Raw genomic sequence first — 13,011 nt, 5'->3', positions numbered from 1 at the left:
AGGCTTACAATGTACTGTGGAATATCCCGGGTGGGAGATGTTTCTGAGTTTATAGTTTTATAGCTGAAGGCACCCTTGTGATAGTCTGTGAGAAGTGGGCCACTCCTCAGCAGGTTATTGACCTCTCTGTGTCTCAGTTACTTCATCTGCAAAAGGCGGTGATATCTGTACCTTCATCATGGGAATTCATGAATTAATGCATGCAAAGCACTTGGGATAATATTTGCTAAATAAATAGTACTTATAAATGGTCACTAATATTGTTGTTATTGTTGTATGTGGCACTGAAGGAAAATATACTGATTTAAACATTCATATAATGGCAGAAAATAAATTGAGGGGTTGGTTTTTTGTTTGTTTGTTTTTTGCATTTTGCTATACTAAATCTGTAAATTCCAAAAATTTATTAGAATATTTGAGTTTATCATGCCACATTTATTTTGTCTTCTCTGCAGAAAATGGCAAATAATGGGTTAAAAGAACATTTAGTTTTGGGTAATCAGTCAGTCATTACCACCTTCATTTGTTGGTGAAACTGTACTTTTGAAAAAAAAACTATAAAAATGTGAAAACACTTAGAAAAATGTGCCAGAGAGAGTGGAATTAGATTTATTTGTCCCGGTGGATTGTCCTGGTGGATCTCTTCCAGAATCTGAGACTCAACTGGTGAGCTGTGATCTTTCCTAAGCACATACCTGTGTTACATTAATCAGGGGCCAGAGCAGCCCTGGGATGTGTATGCATGAATTAAAAAGAATAATGAAAACCCAAGTTCTATTAGCTGCACCCTCGCTTAGAAGGAAGTCGGTCAACTGTGAGTTTGGTGCTTGAGACTGAAGTTCTCCTTCTCATTTCCCTTCTGCTGCTGCTGTTCCAAGGTGTATGGCACCGGCTAGGATCCAGTAGAGCCAGGAGCTCACTGGTGGCGGCTCTGGAGCCCATGCTGAGCTGAATGATTAGAGACCCTTGGCCTGTGCTTCCCTGTGTGCCCTGGGCACCCACCCCTACGTGTCCCCATTCTGTCTTGTTTACAACCTACTCTAGGCTCCTCTTTTCTTTGCCAGTTTCGTGTGACATGGCCCTATGCTCTGATTTTCAGTCTCTCCCCTGAGGGGCACAGATACAGTAGGACCCCTGCTGAGACATGATTCCCTGTGTTGTGGATTTCTAGATCCATTTCTCTGATTCCACAAGGCTGGTTTGGAAGACAGTGTCTTTTAGGAACACATAGTTCAGCTTCCTTTGCCCTCCTGCTCAACCCCTGTCCCGAAGGTCGTCTGCACAGGCACGCATGATGCGTATCTCTGTGTGTGAGCACATTCTTCCTGATAAGCCTTGCCTTCCTGGTGTTTACTGTTGAGCAGCGTGTGGTAGGAGGCAGATCTGGGCCCCACCCCAGATTTTTGTTGCTGCAGCACTCAGAGGCCCTCATTATACGTCTCTCAACATGGACCCCAAGAACTATGTCCTTTTCAATTTCAGGTTACTCTTAAATGATACTGGGATATTCTTTGTAACACCCACTTGATAAAGCAATTCACTGTTTCCTTTGGCTACTAATCATTTTATGAGGATGTGTTTGTTACCTGTGTTTATAAGGCTAGTCACACCTTGTGTAGTTTCCTTTATCTTAGTTTTATGAGAGGACCCTCAGCACATAAGCAACTCAGTAGATTGCTATATTAGTAAAAGAAAATAAACTTCAGAGACTTAGGTAGCATATTAAGTTATGTGTAATCACGTTGACAGGTGTGTTATAGCTCCGATAATGCCCATAACTTCTTATAATTTAATTCTAGTAAATAAACTTAAATGATATTTTGAAAGTAATTGTGTATTTGGTAAATAGGGTGACTAGTGATGCACATTTCAGCTCATTTTGGAAAAGGCCTGGGGGAGAGACCTTCTCAATTTATTACCCTATCTGGTGCAGTTTTTCTAGTTGCCACTTCCCTGTTTGCAGATTGTGGTGTTTTTGAGGTTTGAAAATCCTTTATCCCAAACCTTTCTAACCACAGCTTCATTCCTGGGCAAAATAATAGGCTGCTATCAAGTGCAAAACATGCATCACGGAAACATCACCGTGGCTCCAGGTTGTAACTTCCCAGAACTCTTTATCAGCTGCTTCCACGTTGAAAATTTGGAGTGAGCAGTGCTTGTCTTCCAAAACAAGCTTGGGAAACTGAGCCAGAGCACGCCCTCTGGGAAAGCTCAATGTAGGAAAAAGGGCATTGAGCTTTGCAGTTGTAAAACTTTGCAAAAAGTGCTGGACTGCAAAGCTGTGAAGAAGTGATGATACTTGAAAGAGAAGATTGAAATGAACTCATTGGGAAGAAATCCTACTTCTGAAATGGGTATTTTTCTTTTGCAGATCGTGATTGCCTTGGAAAAATAGGAAATTAATTTTCACTTTGTTCTTCATTTTATAAACTATAGACTTTTAAGCTATAAAGAGAGTTGTGGAGTATAGTCATGCATCGCTTAACAACGGGGATGCGTTCTGAGAAATGTACTATTAGGTGATTTTGTTGTTGTGCGAACATCATGGAGTCTACTTACACAAACCTAGATGGTATAGCCTACTACACACCTAGGCTATATGGTACTAATCTTATGGGACCACTGTTGTATATGTGGTTCATTGTTGACCAAAATGTCATTATGCAGCACATGACTATATGCATTATGTTAAGGACATGCTGAAGACTCTGGCGGGAGCAAGCTTTCCTGACTAACTTCTCCATTCGTTCTCCAGAGAGCAGGGATGTGTTCTCATTTCAGCTGTGTCATTAGAAGAGTGAAGATGAGGAAGGGAAATCCCTGGAACATCATCTAGTTGTTTCGCCACAGGCTTTCTTTCCTACTGCAATGAGCATGACTGTTTCTGTTGCTAAGTACAGGAGACATAGACCCTGAGGATGCCACTGGATAATGGACAGTCTTCAGGAACAGGGGCTTATGTGTTCCTATTATGCTGGAAGAAACCATTCACTGCACAGAAATGTGACCTACTCCATGATAAATGAGACCATGAAGGCTCCGAATTTAGCACACTACTCTCAAATGCTTAGGCGGAGCCAGCTTTGGTGCACATGACTAAACTTGGGTGTCTGAACAGGTGGCCAGCATTAAAGGACACAAGGAGCAGAGGTAGGAAGTAGAGGTTAGTCACTTCTTTACCCTTGGAGCCCAACAAGAGGAAGGGCCCTGTGAACTTCTGTCATGGTGATAACGAGTTTCTGAGGACATCTGTAACTAGTTTTGGTACTTGCTACTTCTCAAGGGTGGAGGTGGGCACTCAGAGCCTCAGCTAGTCCCATCTTGAAATGAGTCTTAGTTACCAGGTGCCTGCTTCCGTGACATATTCCTTGGAGGGAAGGAAGGTATCAGATCAGTTTGCATGGGAAGAAGTTATTTATAGGATAAAAATCTGTAGGACACCTTGCCCAAGACTGTATGGGTGTTTTGTTTCCTTTGAAAATTTTCTGTAAAAAAGAAGGAAAAAATGATTATACAATAACATTTCTTTTATCTACAACTAAGTATCTTTCCCTTAGTGGGGATAACAGATCAGAAGAAAATATTTTCCTGGGATGCTCAGAGATCTTAACACATTCAGCTCCACTTAGAAGATGAAAAATGTTCATGCAGCTCTCTACAAAGATTGTTGAGTGGTTTGTGTAAATGAGATTTTAGTGATATATACACTGTCAGCATCAGTATAAGCTGTGCTGGACATATGATCCTTACACGTGGGGGGTGTTGAGTGAATATTTGGTAGTTTCATGATGATAGTACTTGCGTATCAAGCAGTTGCCAGATATTTAGTACTCTGTGTACTGAAATAGTCAGACATACTTCAGGTCTAGTTTAGAAATGTCTTCCTTAACTAGTGTTGAAACTTTTTTCTTTTTAACCAGAAAAAAAAATCATTTAAGTATAGTACCAGTTAATATGCTTTGTACTCTCTTGAGAGTTCACATCATTAAGATGCCCAGAATTTTCCCCTTGAGAGTGAACATTTACAAATCTGTTTATCACAGCAAAATGTCTGTTACTCGTTCCCTCAATAGCATTATTAAGCTTTCACCAAATGAGTTTATTGTTTAATTATATTTCAATGTTCTTAGCATTTCTTTACATCTCATTGGCTAGAACTGAAACCTGTATGCTTTTATTTTAACTTCAGTAGTGGTTTCCATAAAGGCGGCCTCTCTGTGTGGCTTCTAAGAACTCTTCCTTCCTCTCTGGCTAGGGCTGATAAAGGATGCTCCACAGAATGGCGAAGGGAGCCTCTCTTTCATCGTCTGTAATGGGGCTGACATTTTGCTCACAGAATTTGTTATGAGAATTAAATGCTATAAAAATACCCAAGCCTCTGGCTCACATGAGATGTTCAACAAATTGTGGTTCCCTTCCTTTCTTTTCTCCCTTAAGAAATTTAACCCACCAGTCCCTTCTACATGCTGGTAAGCATGTGTATTTACAAAACCAAGAAAACAGATTCTGCGACTTTCAACCACAAAGGTACCATAAGCTTCGTTCTAAGAACCGGACAGTCTGAGCACTGTTTTGTAGAGAAGCTGTGTGCCATATACCTAAATTTCCTTTTCCAAGTTGAACACTTCTTTTGCGGGGATTGCTTGTTCTGTAGTGTTTTTATATTTTTCGTGTGGATTTCCATTCGCACTATTAGATGAGAGTCTGTGGTCCTTTTCAGAACTCTTACTTTATGTTTTAGAAATCTGCAAATGATAGAAAGCTGTTCTCTGAGACAACAGGTTAGAGTGATTTGTTACAGAATTTTATTCTTCAAGTAAGATTAAAAAGCATAAGAAAATAGCAAAGCTGAAAGCTGACCCATTTTGATGGCTAGTCTCTTGTATAGCCTGTTTTGTGTTTGCTAGACTGACATTCTGGAAAACATTCTCCCTTCTCCTTAGTGTTGTTTTTTTTCTTTTCTAATACCCCATAGCAACCAGCATGGCTTATTTTGTTTTTTTGCAAGGATATTTGAAAAATATACTTGTGGCTGGTGCTCACTTCTTATTCTGCATTTTTCTCTGAAGGACCAGTTTGAGTTCAGTTATGCCAAAAAGAGCTCACTCATAGAACTACCCCAGTGTGAGGATGTGTTCAACACCAGTCCAGCCTTCTTTGTCCTGTCACTGTTTCTCAAGTTTCTAATCTGCTCCAGAATTAAATAGTTTATTATCATTTGGCCGACTGGATGCCAATGTTTATAACTTAAGTTTTCTTCTGTTTGGGCAGAGGTCATGTTTGTCTATTAGTTTGTTTTTGGAATTAAGCAGATGCAAAAGAAATGTTCTCTTGAGTGCAGGCAGTAGAGTGTTTTTGACATATATTGTTGAGATATTTTGAAAGCTCAGTTGAACCAGGTAAAACTGGTGAATAGCATCAAAATCTGGAGCATCCCTGCTTGCCCACACTTGAACAACCTGGTAATTGTGAGAGCAAGAAATTAGGTCACAGAAGGTAAGGTATGTGCTTGCTAGGGGTGAGATGACGAGTGGAGGGCTGGCCTCTGCTAGGAGTACGACACGCCCCCTTCTCTTCTCTCCCTACTCCACATATCTAATGTCTTGAGAACTTTGAACAGGTCCTTAGGGTATGTCCCGTTTAGTTTTATAATATGAAAGTAGCAATATGAAGAGGAAGGGGAGGAGGAGAGCGGGCCTGATGGCCAGTATTAGATCACAAACGTAAACCTGCAGGGTGCTGGCTGCAGTTCCTGCGCAGCACGTCCTGCTTTATACCTTGCGTTTTTCCGCCTTTGTCTAAATATTCAACCTGTCCAACCTGTTTGGGCTGAACAAGCTGGTGCTAGCAAACATCGAAACGTGCCCACTCACTGTCAGTGTTTTTCAGATTTGTGAAGGAAGGTGATTAGCAGCAAAATCTGCCCCCCTTCCCTCCCACTAAAAAGTGAACAAGCAGCACAGAAATCGTAGCACACGTATTTATCACACTGGCTCCTCACTCGCCTCCCCTTGGGCGTGTGTGTGTGTGCTGGTGGGCCTTTCTCCTCTGCTTCTTCCAGGGCTCTGGGTTGGTAGCTTGTTGGCCTTCAGTGGGGAGAGATTTTATATTTCCTTAAACCAGAGATTCAGTTTCATAATGGGTTCCTTGGTATGTGGTGTCAGCACTTAATTCTTATTCCTCATGCTTATATAACCCAGCTCGCTCAAGAGGACTGTTCCAGTTTAACAGGTGGGAAAACTGAGATCTGCGATGTTAGGGGGTTCAGCTAAGAATGTAAGCAAGTCTTGGACCCTTCTTCTTGGGCTCCCTCTCTCCCTGGGTTGCTGTAGATGGGGCAGCGTGGTGCTCTCTCTTGCAGCGCATCGTTTGATTATTTGTTTCACCTCTGGCCAGCAAGGATGAGCGGTGACTAAACTGCAGTCACAGACAAGGGCCTCTGTGGCCTAGTTGGTTTTCAGGTGATGTTTCTCTTGGGACTCATTTTCGTTTTTTCTCTCCCAAATCAGAGGTGACCTGATCTTGGTACCCCCTTCCCTCTCAGCTGTTTTTCACTGGCCCCTAAGTAATGTAATATGGTGACTCTCCTTTTCACAGTGCTCCTGCCCGCACCCTCCGTTTCCCGCTTTGGCTTGCGGCAGGCCATCTCAAACAGCCCAGCCTAAGCAGTTCTTGTTCCTCTTTTGGAAGAGCCTGAGGAGCAGCAAACAGTGACTTGGCACTACCTTATTGTGGAGATAGTCATCTCTTCCTCCTCTGCAAGAAGAAAAAGGATGTGAATAACTGGGTTCTGCCATCTCTGAGAAAGCTAAAGCCAGCTCCCCTCAGGGCTGAAGTGAAAAAGGGTCTGGTGACTTGAGCATTTCCATTCTACCTTGAAGCTTAGGTTTTGGGGATTGGCAGTGTAAAGGCATTCTCTGAGGAGCAGGGGTTTGGTGGGGCGATTGCTTCCCTGAGAGGTAATGGCTTTGGGCTGGTGAGGCCACTTGGGGAGTGTCAACTTCAGATGGGCTTCATCACCTACAGATTCAGGAGTCACTCCTGGGATAGGGCCAGCATTGGGATGTGGGGTTGGGACCCTGGGTGTATGGGAATGTTGAAGAAATGGAAGGAGTTTAGCCCAGGGAAGGGAAAGAGTCCATTACAAGATGGCGGTTGCCCTGAGTATCTAAGGGACTGGCAGAGGGGGAAGTGGTAACTTTCTCCTTATTGTGTCTCTGGATTAACACAGGGACGGTCCAAGCAGGCCAATTTCAGTTCTCCATGAATTAGAGAATTCTCTCTGGGTGAGAGAGAGGTCAACTCATCCAACCTCTGAGGTTTTTTTGTTTGTTTTTTAAGAATCTGTGATTTTATGGAAATATGTAGTATGTATTCTGTGCATATTATAAACATGTATCGAGGGAGCCAAATAACGTGTGGAGAGTATTATAACAAATGAAAAATTACTTTAGCAAAATAAGGGCAGGCCGAGGGGGAAAACTTACAAGAAGGTTTCGGGTGTATTGATTCAGAGGCATAGTGGTTAGGAACAGGGTCTAGAATAAAGATTTTTAAAGGTTGATATTTATTGACGTGGGCCAACTGCCAAGCTCCCCTATGCTGTGTTTGAAAGTTAAGAGAGGAGGAAGGAGCTTTAGAATGAACAGTGAAGGGCCCTCTATTCTCTAAGTAGACAGTCAATAACTAGAGAATGTTGGACCTTGAGTGTGTTCTGAGGTCAGCAGCTTCCAGTCTCACATGAAGTAGGGGACAAGAATGCAGTAGCCAAAAGGTTGTCTTTTTCCTACCTGAAGGATGGCTGGGAGATTGGAGACATTGAGGGAAAAATAATCTTCAGGCATCATAGTCCCAGCTCTGTCCCTCAGTGAGGAAGTGTTTGTACCAAGGTCTTACATGAGACCAAGATGGAGATGGAACTGCTTTCTCCAACACTGCAAAGGAACCCAGAGACAGGAGACAATGGGACAAGAGAGCGAAAATTGGCGTCCAGCTAGAACTGTGCACCTGAGTCAGGGTTGGAAAGCAGCTCAGGGCTGAGGAGCTGTGGAGGTAGATAGTGTAAAGGCAATTGATAATGAGTAATATGAAACTGAACCCCTGGTACATCCTACTCTGGGTTAAAATTTCTTAACTTCTTATATAGTTTCAATTTATCTTTACACTGACACCACCAGAACACTAGGCTACAGTCAACAAGATGAGATAAATTATCTACTCTTGGGATACATTTTCCTAATTCTGCAGAGGAAGAGGAGCTTGTGGAGAAAAAATGGTGTGTGGGATGTGGTCTTTAAAGACATCTTGCTCATCTTTTGCCCCTGAGCAGAGGCAGTAGGAGTAAATGTCTATATTAGGACTGAGGTGCAAAATTCTCTTTGTCGTACTCTCCGCTGGTCACATGGCCCATGTCAGAGGACATGGAATCTCACTGGCCCATGGTGGGGTGGGTGCAGTATCCGAACATTTTAGCACGAGCATCTCGAGAGCCCTGGGAGCAGCCTGTTAGAGGCATTCCCACAGCCAGCCTGCAGACAGTGGGAAACGCCTCTCTGAGGTTTGTACCTCACGCTAGGCTGACTTCTAGACTTTTCTGAGAGTTCTGTCTCTACAGTCAGAGAGGCTGCTTACACCACTGTCAAACCTTCCTCCACACCCCGACACAGCTGGCGTGACCTGCCTTCTGGATAAGCATGACTGAACCTGAACAACAGCCGAATTACTAGAAGGTGCCTTTGAGCTCACAGGTGGAGCCACGCTGGGAATCGCTTGGTTGATGCCTTGCCAGCCTCTCCCCAACCCCTCATCCACCTCTGTCTTCACTCCCCATCCCCTGATTAACTGGCACAGGACTCAGTTAATGTTACAAGCATCACTCAGAGCTCTTCACCCTTAAACCCCCCCCCCCCCCCCCCACACACACACAAAATCTGTTATGGAAACGTACACAAATCTTTCTGGAAACTTAATTCTTTGGCCCCAAATGTAAGGTATAGAACAGTGGTGGTTCTTAATCTCATTCATTCCCTCTTTGCTTATCACAAGGCTTTGTTGGAAAAGCAAAGCTAAGCACCCATACAGATGGGTATGGGTCTATAATCAGGCTGTGAAAACCTGTTGGAACCTGTTGACCTCAGTTTGCAGGGCCCCCAAGTGGTGCTGAGTGCTATTTCTGTATGGTTTGTGTCCTGTGTACTGAATGAGTGACCTTCCTTATAATGCCATTCATTCAGAGGATCAAATAATTTAGCTCCTAGACTAATAAAACCTATGAGGAAGTTAAGATGGAAAAGTTAACAAATACTAGAAGCATCTAGATCTTGCCTGAGCTTTGACCTTCACAAGTAAATTAGATGAGAGTACTTGAAGCATGTTTGAGACCTGCCACGAAGATACCTTCTACTAGGTGATCCTGTAAACTTGTTGAGAGTTTTCCAAAGGATTTTACGCCCCCCAAAATTTTGAGAATGTTAAATTTCCCAGCTTTTTTTGTTAATGTATTTATTGGTAAACTTGTGCAGGGACTGCTGGTATATTGTAAGGTGAGCCTGAGAGAGGTTTAATGCTTATGTCCAACAAATGTCAACATCCTAGTCAGATAGTTAAACAAACCTGTGAACAGTATGAAGGGTTGAAGAATTTCACACTTGAGCAGGCATGAATATCACCTGGAAGGCTTGTGGAAACCCAGGGTTCTGGGGGTGGGGCTGAGAATTTGCATTTGTAACAGGCTCCCAGGTGATGCTACTGCTTCTTGTTGGAGGATTACAGTTGGAAAACCAGTGCTCTGGGAAATTGTTAGTATTATCCCCATTTTACATATGTGGAAACTGAAGCTGTGGAGTCTTCCGTGGTTACTAGATGATAGAACCAGAATGTATAGCCTAAAATGTCTCAGTGCTCTGAGACCACCCTAAGTCTTCATTGCCATCACGTGGTCTCTCTATCTACTGCATTATCTTCCCACCCTAATTTGCTTTTTGTCTACCTGAATTCCTGCTGGCTTCTCAGAGCAAGCCAGTACTTGAATGGTTAAGAGTTTACCTCCATCTCCAAATCTGTTGACTTCGATACCTAAGAAAGGTCAGCAGAAAGTTCCTGTATTTGGAGCTGGGAACAAGGAGGTTCAGGGAGGAAGGGAGAGACGTGCTGTAGGAGTTGGTCTGTCTCCTATGAGTTACTAGACTGGCCTTCAGCTCTTGTACAAGGTGTATTTGTTTCACCTTTGATATGTGCAGTATTCTGACAGCCCACTCTAGCTAAAATGGATCTTTTCACATTTTAGAAAATAAATTATTACATTTACAGGAGGAAAACTTTGAGTTGAAAATCAGCACCCATCCTAAGATTCAAAGTAGGCTCCTGTCAGTGCTAAAAAGTACTCAGGTTTAGATTTTTTTCCTAGTTTAAAAAACATTTGCAGTATTTGTGTTCATTACTGTAAAAGCCCCCCTGGGCGTTATAAATGGGAGAAAACTTCACCTGACTCCTGAAAGAGTTCTGCTTAGGCCCCAGTGTGGCAGGATTTCTTCTGTTGAAGTGGTATGCCCCCAAAGGAAAATTCTAGAATTTTATGCAAAAAGCAGAAGCTTACTTTGACTTTACATTGATTTCTCTCTACTATGAATGTAGGTGTAGTTTTGAATGCATGAACACAGATTAATTCCAATAAGTGAAGAAAATAGCGTGTATCCTCAGTGTTCATCTTCAAGGTGTTTTTCATTAAAGTCCCTTCAGTACAGCACTGTTTACTATACAATCTCGTGTCAAGTTTGCTCACATTAAATCCTAGTAAGGTAAATTATAAGATGTCTTAGAAACTGAGGACACGGGGCCGGCCTGGTGGTGCAGCGGTTAAGTTTGCACGTTCCACTTCTTGGCGGTGCAGGGTTCGCCAGTTCGGATCCTGGGTGCAGACATGGCACCAGATGGCACGCCACGCTGTGGTAGGCGTCCTACACATAAAGTAGAGGGAGATGGGCACGGATGTTAGCTCAGGGCCAGGCTTCCTCGGCAAAAAAGAGGAGGACTGGCAGTAGTTAGCTCAGGGCTAATCTTCCTCAAAAAAAAAGAAACAGGACATACATTGTAGTGATACTGCAAGTGTAACAGATTCTCTGCATATGCTTCATTCATCCATCCATTTAGCCATTTGTCAGATATTTAATGACCATGTACTATGTACCAGGGAATGGTACAGAGAATAAGAGAGACAATGTTCTTGCTATAATGGAACTTAATTTTCAATTGAGACTGAGGAGACAGTCAAACAAGTCAATACATGATATTTTTCAGTTACTGGTATGTGCTGTGAAGAAAGTAAAACTGGGTAGTAGGCTTGAGAGCATCTCCATGAGTTGGGTGAGACGCTTGGTGTGAGACCTGAATGTCAGGAGCCAGCCCTAGAAGGTCTGGGGTGGGGCAGCTTAGGCAGAAGGAGCAGCAAGTGCGCTGGCCACGGGGCTGGACTAGTTGGGTGAGTTTGAGGAACCCAGAGGGAGCTAGCATGTCTGAAAAGGCCTTGGGATCAGGGTAGGGGGCCAACAAATGAGATCCAAGAAGTAGGCAGAGGCTAGATTTAATTCTAAGAACAGACCGTCAGAGGCATTTAATCAAGGGAGTGGTATGATTTGATCCATATTTTAGAAGCTCACTGTGGCTGCTGTGTAGAGAATGGATAATAGAAAGAAGGACAAGAGAGAAAGCAGGGTGACCAGTTCAAAATATCAAGACCAGTCGGTTGAAAATCCTGAAATTGTCAGTATTTTTGCAGTGTATCTGTCTGTGACTTATACTCATACATCAGTCCTTGTGTGTAGATCTTTGCACATTCGTCCAATTATTCTTTAAGACAAATTTCTAGAAGCAGAATTACTGGGATAAAGGGCATACATATTTAAAATTCTGATTGCTGATACTCAGCCACTTTGCAGACAGGTTGTTACCAATTTTCACTCCCATTGACAGTGAGTGAGAGAACCAGTTTTCTGAACCACACCAGCACTGCACATTTCTCATCCTTGCCAACCTGGAAAGTGAAAAGATGTTAACTGCTCAAGTGCAGAATGGAAGAGACAGGCTTGACAGCAGTTTGAACAAAGAAATCATGGCAATCTTAGCAGGAACTGAGGGTGTGACATTGCTGTCAAACACGCACAAGGGAACCCTAGCTCTGTTTACATAGCCCCTGGGGGTAGTCATCCCAGCCCTGTGCCCAGTGCGCTCAGGCCATATCCACATTGGTGGTCACTTCTGATCCAACGTTTCATGGATATTCACAAGCTGGAGAGTATTCCAAGATTAGCAGCGACCAGTATAATTCAGCCCACTTGAAAGCAGAGCTTGAGGGGGTTGGCTGAAGGAGTGCTGGAGTTGTTCAGTTTGAGAACAGAAACTTTGGAGAAATGCAGTAGTTGTCTTGAACTATTTGAAGAGCTGCCACATAGAAGAGAATGTAGACTGATTCTGTGTTGCCCACGAGGACAGACAGACATTTAAAGAAAGGATGGAATTTTTGACTCAACCTGGAGAAGATGGTTTTGACAATTAGCGCTGTTGAAAATGGAGAGGTCCTTATTGCTGGAAGTATTCAAGCAGAACTCAGTGATGATCTCTCCAGCGTGCTGTGGAGAGGGACTTTCTGTGCTGAGTGGGAGGCTGGATAGCATCTCGGCTCCCTTTCAGTTCTGAGGCTTGTGGTAATTTATCGACTCTTAGGGTACATGGAAATTAGATAAATTTAGCCCTTGAAATAAAACCTGAGAGAAAAACAGACCCAGGCCTTCTAAAGAGGGGAGAGAGAATTGTCTCCTCCCACCAGCCCTCCTCTCTGTTTTGGCTGTGCTCTTCAGGAGGAGGCCATTGCTGGCTCATCATGGTGACTTGCCCCACTTCCTGTGCGTGTTTAGGAGGAAATGGACAGCTAATGTCACCACTCCTGCTGTCAGAGGCCAGGGAAGAAGAGAAGGGGTCGGAGTAGGGAGAATCTTTAACTACAGATCACATCCGTCT

The 13,011-nt window shown here is 43.2% G+C and overlaps 1 protein-coding gene across 6 annotated transcripts in view; it reads left to right on the top strand.

The window, feature by feature from the left end:
• RREB1 (ras responsive element binding protein 1) overlaps positions 1-13,011 on the top strand; it is a 149,780-nt gene that overhangs the window by 96,484 nt on the left and 40,285 nt on the right. The gene's annotated exons all lie outside the window — the stretch shown is intronic.

The sequence above is a fragment of the Equus quagga genome, chromosome 15 (assembly GCF_021613505.1).
Source record: "Equus quagga isolate Etosha38 chromosome 15, UCLA_HA_Equagga_1.0, whole genome shotgun sequence".
Classification (NCBI taxonomy): Eukaryota; Metazoa; Chordata; class Mammalia; order Perissodactyla; family Equidae; genus Equus; species Equus quagga.
Note: the sequence above shows the minus strand (reverse complement) of the source record. Positions and strands in the feature narration are given on the sequence as shown.